At 39.8% G+C, this 11,819-nt stretch overlaps 1 long non-coding RNA gene across 2 annotated transcripts; it reads left to right on the top strand.

Annotated features, from left to right (window-relative positions):
• The first annotated feature begins 7,396 nt into the window (after positions 1–7,396).
• LOC134456237 (uncharacterized) lies at positions 7,397–9,455 on the top strand. 2 transcript variants are annotated; one of them, XR_010036274.1, is made up of 4 exons: positions 7,397–7,818; positions 7,901–7,994; positions 8,123–8,223; positions 9,159–9,455. It is a non-coding gene; the product is annotated as an uncharacterized LOC134456237 (long non-coding RNA). The 2 variants fall into 2 exon arrangements; XR_010036273.1 differs by having other exon boundaries at positions 7,901–8,223.
• The last annotated feature ends 2,364 nt before the right edge of the window (positions 9,456–11,819 follow it).

The following is an 11,819-nucleotide window of genomic DNA, read 5'->3' as shown; positions in this document are numbered from 1 at the left end:
ATATACTGACAAGGGGCCACCTCATACTTGTGTACTTTACCTGTACCTCATACATGTGTAATTTGTAGTTTCCAAAGTAGTTATTAAAATGGGTGATTTTATTTTTACTCAAATTACAATTTGGCCCAAGTATTTTACTTACATCTACCTTGAGTACTGAGGAATGCAAAATTAATAAATAAAGGGGAAAATCTGTCAGACATGAAGGGACATTGTGTGTTATTACCATTTACCATAAATTATCTATTTTGGACTAATCTATTGGATTACTATTTAGGGCCCGCCGGTCCCATACCATCAGTCCGACAGCCCACAGAGAGTTGTAAGCGACTGGCTGAGAATAGTAGAGCACACACCAGGGACTAGATCTGAGGGAGTAGCAACACAGCCTGAAAACAGTTTTTTAGAAGATATACAAGACTTATTATTTATTAACAAAATTTATTCATGAATGTAATCTCACAACAGGGAATTAAATGAAATCCACCAGACTATTTCCTTTGGTAGGCTTCCCAGCCTTTGAAATTGAAGGTCCCAGACCCAAACACAATGAAATCCAGACCCCTAAATTCAGAGTAATGGGCTATTGTATCAATGAGCTGACCCTAGGCCTGCAACTTTGCCACACCAGGGCACACAGAATTTTGTTGTCACGATCGCCAGGTTATTGGAAGATGACTTGTGTAGAGATAGGCAGAGGTCATGAAGGGTGCTATTTAAGGAAAGCAATAGAAAGACAAACTGAAAGTAACTAACTTTTACTCAAATTACATCTTTTTGGTATTTTTTTAAACTTTTACTCAAGTAGATTTTTAAAGAGGTAATTTTACTTCTACTTTGAGTAGAATTTGAACCAAGTAATGGTATTTTACTATTTTTACTTAATTACATTTTTTAGTATTCTTTCCACCTCTGATAGCCTCCTACTGCAAATGGGCCTGGCGACAGGCCAATTCACTCTTGGCTGAAAACGCTCAACTACATTATAACAACATTGCTAACAATGCAGGAAGTCTTAGGTCACCGATTAAGACTTGGCCATTACCATTTGTTGACAATAAGGTTATAACAGAGGGACTGCGTTACGACGTTAAAGCCAGCCGGCCGGGGTGCACCACATGACAACCGGGGTACACTACATGACAGTTTTCTTGAACTACTTTATACCCAGTGCGAGTACCACCAGGTTATTTGATAGGGAATATCTTAACATGAAATACAGATTTTCTAATATAAGGGGGAAGAGGCTAGGGCTACAATAGAAAAATAATGTAAAGTAAATGCAAAAAATAATCATACAAACACAAAAGGACAGTGCAGGCCGTGGAGCTCACGATGAGATCAGAGCTCTTTCAAGCAGTTTTTCATAAGCTGGGGACAGGACTTGGAGCTGTCCATGGATGTATTCATGAAGCATTTAGGTGCCAACTCTACATAACATCGACAAATACGTAGAACATAAATACAACCCGCTACCAGCTTTTCTGCACTCAGCATGGAGAGTGTGAATCAAGCCAACTTCCACCATGTGAGGACTGCCTCCTCATGCATGCTATGTTTGCCAACTATCAGGCTGGCATCTTGAGAGCAAGTCTTCAGCAGCATCCACAAATCCCAACCCACTTTGAACCATGGCTGGGCCAACTATGAAAATGACCAGCTCACTATGGATGCGGCAATCTCCAGCCCCTGAGGCAGTGCTACAACTGATGTCTTGCAAGTGCAACCTTCAATGTAAACTGCCGGATTACCGATGTCTGAGAAGTAGCTCAAAATGCACAACCCTCTAAAAACTTCAGACATGCGTATATCAGCATGAAGAGGATAATCATGGTGACATATTTCCAGATGCTTACTGGACTCAGTCAGATCTTGAGGACTGAAATAATGCTCTTTAGTTTATTTTAATATGGTTAATATGTATTTGTTCATGGTGTTTGTTCATGTTATTCTTGCTGTTGCAGTTTAATTTAAACAAGAAAACGATTTCGTGTTGTCATTTTTATCACATTTTGTCATTCACATATTGCTTAGGTGATTCTATTAGGTCTATTGGTATGGTCTAACAACCGTTTTAGGGTCTTGATTGAAGGGAAAGCATCCCTGAGGGAATGTAAGCACCCTGTGTGGTCAAAAAACTGCATAATAACAAAGAACAACAACACAGTTTTCACATTTCCGTTTTACTGGTCCACCATTTCAATGCACGATCTTTCACTAACTACCTCTTTGCAATGGTTATCATGCCATATTAATGTACAGTATATGGTTATCACATGTCAGTATGTGTTTGTTCATTATGTTTTTGGTGTTTTGCTGTTGAGGGAAAAGTAAAAAAAGAAAAAGAAAAAAACGGATATCATATGTTATCCTTTTTATCGCATTTTGTCATTCACATATTGCTGAGGTGATTCTATTAGGCCTATTAGTGTGCTCTAACAACCCCTCTAGGGTCTTAATAGAAGGGGAAGCATTCCTGAGGTAATTCAAGTACCCTGTGTGGTCAATTAACTACACAATAGCAAAGAACCACAATACCGATTTTCACATTTCCATTTTACTGGTCCACCATTTCAACACATGATAACTACCAAAAAGCTACCTGTTTGCAACGGTTATCATGCCAAACTGTTTACTTGAGATGTCCAAGAAGTCAAAAAAACAGATTAGAACTTGCCCACCCGTTCGATTGCGAGAGGTCAATATTTGGGTCCTGGCTCAAGGCCTAATTGGGCATCTTGCTGCATACATCAATTCTTTGATGAAGACCTTCAAAAGGAACCAATCCCTCTACTCTTGATAACTTAAACTACATATTATTATTTTCCACAGCTGTGATCCATTTTGCTTCCAATCGGATAGGGGAGAGAGAGTGACATGGAAGCATAATCATTGAAAGGTATCATTGACAGCCATTTCCTGTCTGTTCTTCGGAATAATAAAGGCACAAAAGCCCTGAAAAAATACATTTTTAGAAATATATAAAAACCATACATACATTTCTGTGTAACCAATGCCTCAGTCAGTTTACCTGACTCTTGCCCTCTGGTATGCCGTTCCGCTTACCGTGCGGCAGGGAATGGAACGCCCTCGCGTGTAGTTGCTGAACGCAGCCAGATGATGAAAATCAGGTTATCTGTCAGTGGCTGTAAACTCAATATCACTGTGCCAGTAGGAGGCATACACTGTACACATAACCCTGTTCATTTTGTAGTCATTTTGAGTTTGCTCCTAAAGAGAATCCTATACATAATGCATTCCTCTAGGACATGAGCAGGTCCTTTTCGTGTTACAGAGACTCATGCATTAATTATGACTGACTGAGGTACAATTCGGAACATCAATAAGTCCTTAACACACTTATTACTTTTTCAGTTGCACAAACTTGCTGTAAAATGTAAATATGAGTCTTCACATGGTTGCTTTCAAATATTCATCACATGTTCGAGCAGTCCTTCTTCATACACAAGCCTGCAATAAAAGTAAACATCTTTATGTAGCATGCCATTGCATAGACACATTTATCTTCATCATGTCTGTGACTTTTAAATGTTGCTGCATTGCAGACCATGTTTTCCTGCATTCCTATAAAGGCTGTGGGCTACATAATGAAGAGTAAGCAGCTTATGACCTAATACACAGAGCCAGACTTTCCGTTAGGCAAACCTAGGCAATTGCCTAGGGCCCCGACCAAATCTGTCCTTCATAGGGTCCCCAATTGTCACACCAGTCGCGTTAAACACACACAAAAAAATAGGTTGATCTTAATTTGTCACTTCTGTAAAGTAATTGAAGATCTATATTAGACAAAACACTATCGAACCAACCAGAATTTTCTGTCTAAATAATAACTTTTGAGAGCCCCATGCTATATGTCGCCAAGGGCCCCAAAATGGTTAGATCCGCCCCTGGCAGTACAGTACAGTGTGTAATACTCCTGTGAGAGAAGCAAGCCATTCCAGCATTCACTGTAACACCAGGGAATGCCCGAGAGGATATATCCACTTCGCTAGACTCAGCCCTCTAAATCACCTCAACTCTAAACAGAGCAAAGCCAGTGTAATGTCAGAGTCTTTTGACCGGCTGCTCTTCACTGTAAGTATGATATGAGAGGTTAATCTGAACATCTGTTCACAGATAAAGGCAGAGAGGGCACAGTGAGCTTTGCCTATCATATTGCAAAGTATTATGCAGTGTTATTTAGTACCAAAGAGTGAGATCAACTGGAAGAGTGCTCAATTTGACTCTCTGAGTGTTGAATTGACACTACAAGATTGATTTATTATTCATCCACCTCAAAGGTGAAACGAAAGGACATTAAAAAGCTGGAGCCCTGTCTGCACTTTACAGGCATGTCAAGGTTAGAGGCATGGTGCACTCCTGTCAGACCTGTCAGAGAGAGAGAGAGGGAGAGACACCTTTGAACTTTGTTGCCCTTTCAAAATCAATAGGACATCCATTCTCAATTTAAAAGAACAGCCTCAACACTACAATGAATAGAGTATGATTATAATGAATGAATGGAGAATGAAAAATAAAACCTTTACTTGTTTGTCACATTCTTCTCGGTAGCGTGACTTTTACAGCTCACTGCTTTCTCTCCTCCATGGTGGCTTGGTGCTGCTGGGATGCACTGTTACTGTGGGTCTTGTTCCTACTCTACCTCATTGCTGTGGCATGATGGTTCGCTATGTTGCTACATCCTGTGCACAGCTGACTGAGTTGCTCTCCGCTACACTTGATTGATTTGACACACCTGAATTAGCCCCTCAAGGGCTTTGGAGCAAGACAGAAGAAAGCGAGGAAAGAAAGAAAAAAAGTCTTCCTCCAGATCCAGACGATGAAGAATTGGACACGGAGGGAACGCTCCTGGATTCATTCACTCACAAACAAGCACAAATCAACCAAATCAGTTTAATTAGGAGAGTGACACTGTTGAGCAGCTGCAGGATACACAGTCACTGGGGTGAGGAACAGGTCTGTCAAAAACAGCCTCTTTGCCATATCCCTTTCATGAACATATAAGACCAATTATGGGTTAGTATAAGGCCATTCACATTTATGGGATCTGTTTTACTTATAATGATCTGCTGGAAATGACTTAATTTCCTAAATGGAGTATTCACTGACACTGGAATTGCACCAACAGTACAGACAGATACGATGCACTGGATAAATATAGGCTCTTTTCCATTGCCGATTTTCTGGTAGGCCTACAGGTCGACACAACGTGACACGTCTGCCACTTTTTGCTTTTTGATTGAGCTGTGTCGTGCTCAATTGAAAAGCAAAAAGTGGCGGCTGAGTCGCGCTGTATCAAGCTGTAGGCCTACCAGAAAACTGGCATTAGAAAAGAGTCTTATGTGTATGTGGTAACACTTTATTTTAGGGATACATCGGTAACACTTTATTTTAGGGATACATCTATAAGCACTAATACATACAATGTTAAAGCCTGCATAAGTAACTTGTAAGGCATGTACTAAGCAAATGCTAAGGCCTACTAGGTCCTTACTAAGGATACATTGGTAATAAATCCCTTATTATGCATGAACAAGATATTTGCGAATACATGCCTAACAAATGTTTGATTTTGCTTTGTACATGCCTTACAAGTTGTATGTATTAGTACTAATAGATGTATCAGTAACACTTTATTTTAGGGATACATCTATTAGCACTAATACATACAATATTAATGCCTGTGTAAGTAACTTGTAAGGCATGTACTAAGCACAATAAGACAGTTGTTAGACATTTATTCGTAAATGTCTTGTTCATGCACAATAAGGGATTCATTACCAATATAACCTTAGTAAGGACCTAGTAGACCTAGATTTCTATTTATGGGTAAGCAGTAAGGGCCAGAATACAATGTGTATAAGCTCCTAGTACACTGTGTGAACAAACCCTGAACAGTGTGAAAACAGATGTGGAATAAGGGTCCCTATTCTAAAGTGATGCATTGCTCAGCCCAGATGGCTTAGGCCCCCGCACTCCCTAGAGCCCCCACCCTACCCAGCGCCTCTTGCCCCCCGCCAGCAAATGTAAGAATTACTTATAATCTAAATTGATCTAATTAGATGTGTAGAACTTACTTATTCCTCTCAGTGTCCAAGTGAGTGATAGGAAGCTTTATATAGCAAGGATTAGACATACACTTCTCAGCGACGGTGGGGTGGTGAGATGTCATTTTGCAGTGCAGTGCATGATGGGTACGCCCTTAGTCAGAAATGCAATGCATGGCCAATGCAGCAATGATAATATTTCTGTTGTTACGTACATGGCGAATTGTTTGGATAGCAACTAAATTGCAAAAGCGAGGGGAGGAGCTAAGGACGTAGCTAGGCTCAGAGCTGGGTCTGTTGGCCTAGATTGCGTACCCATCATGCACTGCACTTCTTGAAGCTAATGTTCTCAAACATTAACTTAATTATCACAAAAGAATAGTTTAGTTTCGCTTAAAAACTATTATTCCAATGTTCTGCATTTATTTGGGGTTTTTTTTTTACAATTAAAACGCAGTGTTACATAAAACAACTGCATCTCACCAACCCACCGCCATTGACAAGTGTATGTTCAATCCTTGTTATATAAAGGCTCCTGTTACCTTACCTATATTGGTTTGAACAAGAGAAAACTGGATGACTCAGCTGATTACATATAAATTACTTAATGTACCCTTACACTTTGCTGATCGGGGGGGGCTAAGTAGTGCGGGCCTGGGTGGGGTGGGGGCCCTAGGTAATGAGGGGGACTTTGGTAGTGCGGGGGCCCTAAGCCATCTGGGCTGAGCAATGCATCACTTTAGAATAGGGACCCTTATTCCACATCTGTTTTCACACTGTTCAGGGTTTGTTCACACAGTGTGTCAGGAGATTATACACATTGTATTCTGCAATTTATTACTTACTAATAAACAGAAATACAGGCTTACTGGTCCTTACTAAGGTTGTATTAGTAATAAATCCCTAATTGGGCACGAACAAGACATTTGTGAATACATGCTTAACAACTGTCTTATTTTGCTTAGTACGTGCCTTACAAGTTACTTACACAGGCATTAATATTGTATATATTAGTGCTAATAGATGTATCCCTAAAATAAAGTGTTACCGACCTTATTTACTAGAAGTGTTACCATAAGGTCTCACAGGTAGTTAGCAATGATGCATTGTACAGTACGTTCAGTATGATTCTTTTATAATATAATATGTAATATATAGCATAGGCTAATTCCACACGTAGAGAGTGGGAGCAACACTGTGAGTGTGACATTTGACTGCCTTAAGTGTTGAATTAACACCACAAACTGTATCATACTGTATCATACTCTGCAATGCTGATGAAACCCGGAGTTCAAATCCGGAGTTCAAAAGACATGAACACACACACACACACACACACACACACACACACACACACACACACACACACGTACACAGTGTAAACAACACAGTTCACGACCTACACACCATCCACTCGCATCCACTACATACTATGCAAGATACACGAAACAGAGTGACCCCTGTTCTATCAGTATTAACCATGAAATATGACAACAGCTATTCATACACGCAAGATTTACTACAGCCAATCAGATGTCACACGAGCCTAAGAACGCGAGCCGCTGAATGAAACCAAGGCGCAAGGATTGTTTCAGTCTCTTTGACAACCATCATCAGAGCCAGCCACTTGCTGTTGAAACCGTACCATCATCGTTATCAACCGTTAACAACATCAACGTCTTTGAGCATCACCGGACAGTACATCAACAACAGACAGAACATCAACAAGAGCCACATGACAGCCACGTCGGTAAGACAACTCTCTTATATGACAAGCGAAACACTGATATTTACCGCCACCTCCGGCACTGATGCACTGATTCTGCTAACAGGCTAACCCCTCGAGAACCACCAGAGGCATCAACTTTTCACCATCATCATAGTCACCATCGTATTCATCACACATCACCATCTTCAGGAGCGACGGTGAGGAATAACTGTGCTTTAACTCTTGTCCTCTCATCTCCTGCACTGTGTGAATGGATTAGCCACAGAAATGTCACCAATGCCCAACAAGAATAACGGTTGCCCCGAACGTTCATTTCTGCTAACAGGCTAAACCCCCCGAGAACTGCCAGGCACCATTCACCATTCACCGCTGTGTCTAAGTGTACTCACCGGATTCATCCCCTTGAGCACATCATCAGGAGCAACGGTGAGGAATAACATCTGTTTAGCCGTTTAGTGCCCTTGTCCCATCTCCTGCACTATATCAATGGTTAGCCACAGAAATGTTAGCAATGCCCGACAAGAGTAACGGTTGTCTCCGAACGTTCCCAATGCACTGACCAGGCTAACGTTGTAAGCGTCACTGGTGAAAAAGAATATGTTTACGATCTTCACGATCTTTACAGATACTGATAACTGATATTACTGATAACTGATATTACTGATACTGACTACTGATACTGATAACCATTAGTAGCCATTACTAATTATTGATATTTATAACCATCAGTAGCCCATTACTGATACTGATGCTGATTACCATCAGTAGCCTTACACTAGTTACACTAGCCTTACAGTAGTTGCTATTATTTACATAACACTAGTTATTATTACTGATGGGTTCTACACGAAGAGAAGTTGTTATTACTATTTCTTTAATAGTGTGATTTAACTAAGACAAGATGATAATTCATTGCTGTTATGAATGTAATGTTTCATTGCACTATGCAATTTATTGAAACCTTTCACAGTATTTAATTTAAAGTAAATAAAGGGTAATTTTTAGTGCAGTTTCTTCTTACATGAATAGGCCTATTAGTGTAAGAGGATATTAAGCACGTCTCTGACAGTGATCCCTTCTAAGCTTTAGATTCTAATGTGTATTTTATGGTTTATGTTGTATGTATTTATTGTTGAGGCATTTTGAATGTAGTTTTATTGGACCCTTTGCTACCTGCGTTTTGTAGAAAGGCGTAGCACATGAACGACTTGTTTTCATGCACTTGAATTTAATGATTTAAGAAGATATGTGATTTGTCATCCCAGTATGACAATTTGATAAATTAGATAATATGATGCATCTTAGATTAATTGTACATTGTACTAATGGAAATGTATGTATGGATGAATGTGACCTATCAGGTCAGGTTTTTGGAAGGATAGAAACCAAAGAAGACGACTGGGCCAGGACTTCACCTGGTCAAGGACACTGATGGCGAGCCTTTCCCAGAGCCTTTCCCAGAGCGACCACATATACCCTTAAGTACCCTAACAAGGAACTTTTCCCCCCCTTTTCCACTTTTTTACCATTTTTATTTTGTTTAAGGCCACGTGGACCCTTGTTTATTTTAAGTGTGCACACTGTTTTATTTTATTTGGGTTTTTATACACTTCTGACAAATTTGTAAACAATATACGAGCTTTTTTCACTCAAAAGGATTTATCTTGTCTGACTCTTTATTGTTGCACAACACTCGCTCCTCTCTCTTACTTAGATCTTCTGATCCAGGTCCTAGTGTTTTTGTTATTTATTTTAATTGTAATTCACTTTCTTAAAGGAAAGCCCGGTTACAAAAGCTCCTGGCAGGCTCGCCACTTTTGTAACCGGGCTTTCCTTTAAGAAAGTGAATTACAATTAAAATAAATAACAAAAACACTAGGACCTGGATCAGAAGATCTAAGTAAGAGAGAGGAGCGAGTGTTGTGCAACAATAAAGAGTCAGACAAGATAAATCCTTTTGAGTGAAAAAAGCTCGTATATTGTTTACAAATTTGTCAGAAGTGTATAAAAACCCAAATAAAATAAAACAGTGTGCACACTTAAAATAAACAAGGGTCCACGTGGCCTTAAACAAAATAGAAATGGTAAAAAGTGGAAAAAGGGGGGGAAAGTTCCTTTGTAGGGTACTTAAGGGTATCCGTGGTCGCTCTGGGAAAGGCTCTGGGAAAGGCTCGCCATCAGTGTCCTTGACCAGGTGAAGTCCTGGCCCAGTCGTCTTCTTTGGTTTCTATCCTTCCAAAAACCTGACCTGATAGGTCACATTCATCCATACATACATTTCAATTAGTACAATGTACAATTAATGTCTAAGATGCTTCATATTATATAATTTATCAAATGTCATACTGGGATGACAACAAATCACATATCTTCTTAAATCATTAAATTCAAGTGCTGATGAAAACAAGTCGTTCATGTGCTACGCCTTTTACAAAACGCAGGTAGCAAAGGGTCCAATAAAACTACATTCAAAATGCCTCAACAATAAATACATACAACATAAACCATAAAATACACATTAGAATCTAAAGCTTAGAAGGGATCACTGTCAGAGACGTGCTTAATATCCTCTTACACTAATAGGCCTATTTCATGTAAGAAGAAACTTGCACTAAAAATTACCCTTTATTTTACTTTAAATTAAATACTGTGAAAGGTTTCAATAAATTGCATAGTGCAATGAAACATTACATTCATAACAGCAATGAAATTATCCTCTTGTCTTAGTTAAATCACTATTAAAGAAATAGTAATAAACTTCTCTTTGTGTAGAACCCATCAGTAATAATAACTAGTGTTATGTAAATAATAGCAACTACTGTAAGGCTAGTGTAACTAGTGTAAGGCTACTGATGGTAATCAGCATCAGTATCAGTAATGGGCTACTGATGGTTATAAATATCAATAATTAGTAATGGCTACTAATGGTTATCAGTATCAGTAGTCAGTATCAGTAATATCAGTTATCAGTAATATCAGTTATCAGTATCTGTAAAGATCGTGAAGATCGTAAACATATTCTTTTTCACCAGTGACGCTTACAACGTTAGCCTGGTCAGTGCATTGGGAACGTTCGGAGACAACCGTTACTCTTGTCGGGCATTGCTAACATTTCTGTGGCTAACCATTGATATAGTGCAGGAGATGGGACAAGGGCACTAAACGGCTAAACAGATGTTATTCCTCACCGTCGCTCCTGAAGATGGTGATGTGTGATGAATACGATGGTGACTATGATGATGGTGAAAAGTTGATGCCTCTGGTGGTTCTCGAGGGGTTAGCCTGTTAGCAGAATCAGTGCATCAGTGCCGGAGGTGGCGGTAAATATCAGTGTTTCGCTTGTCATATAAGAGAGTTGTCTTACCGACGTGGCTGTCATGTGGCTCTTGTTGATGTTCTGTCTGTTGTTGATGTACTGTCCGGTGATGCTCAAAGACGTTGATGTTGTTAACGGTTGATAACGATGATGGTACGGTTTCAACAGCAAGTGGCTGGCTCTGATGATGGTTGTCAAAGAGACTGAAACAATCCTTGCGCCTTGGTTTCATTCAGCGGCTCGCGTTCTTAGGCTCGTGTGACATCTGATTGGCTGTAGTAAATCTTGCGTGTATGAATAGCTGTTGTCATATTTCATGGTTAATACTGATAGAACAGGGGTCACTCTGTTTCGTGTATCTTGCATAGTATGTAGTGGATGCGAGTGGATGGTGTGTAGGTCGTGAACTGTGTTGTTTACACTGTGTACTAGAGTGTGTGTGTGTGTGTGTGTGTGTGTGTGTGTGTGTGTGTGTGTGTGTGTGTGTGTGTGTTCATGTCTTTTGAACTCCGGATTTGAACTCCGGGTTTCACTTACATTCCCCTGAGAAGAGATTTCTTTCTCTGAGATTTCTTTCTACTCTGATATGACATGTTTATGATGTGAGACACCAAGCACATTTCAGGATCACGGCTCTGCTGCCATAAGGCATTTTCTCTCTATGATGTCATTATGGCCAATCGAAAGTACCTGCTTGGGGGAAATT

Source organism: Engraulis encrasicolus, chromosome 10, assembly GCF_034702125.1.
Source record: "Engraulis encrasicolus isolate BLACKSEA-1 chromosome 10, IST_EnEncr_1.0, whole genome shotgun sequence".
NCBI classification, from domain to species: domain Eukaryota; kingdom Metazoa; phylum Chordata; class Actinopteri; order Clupeiformes; family Engraulidae; genus Engraulis; species Engraulis encrasicolus.
The sequence above is the reverse complement of the archived record's forward strand: the minus strand, read 5'-3'. Positions and strand labels throughout refer to the sequence as shown.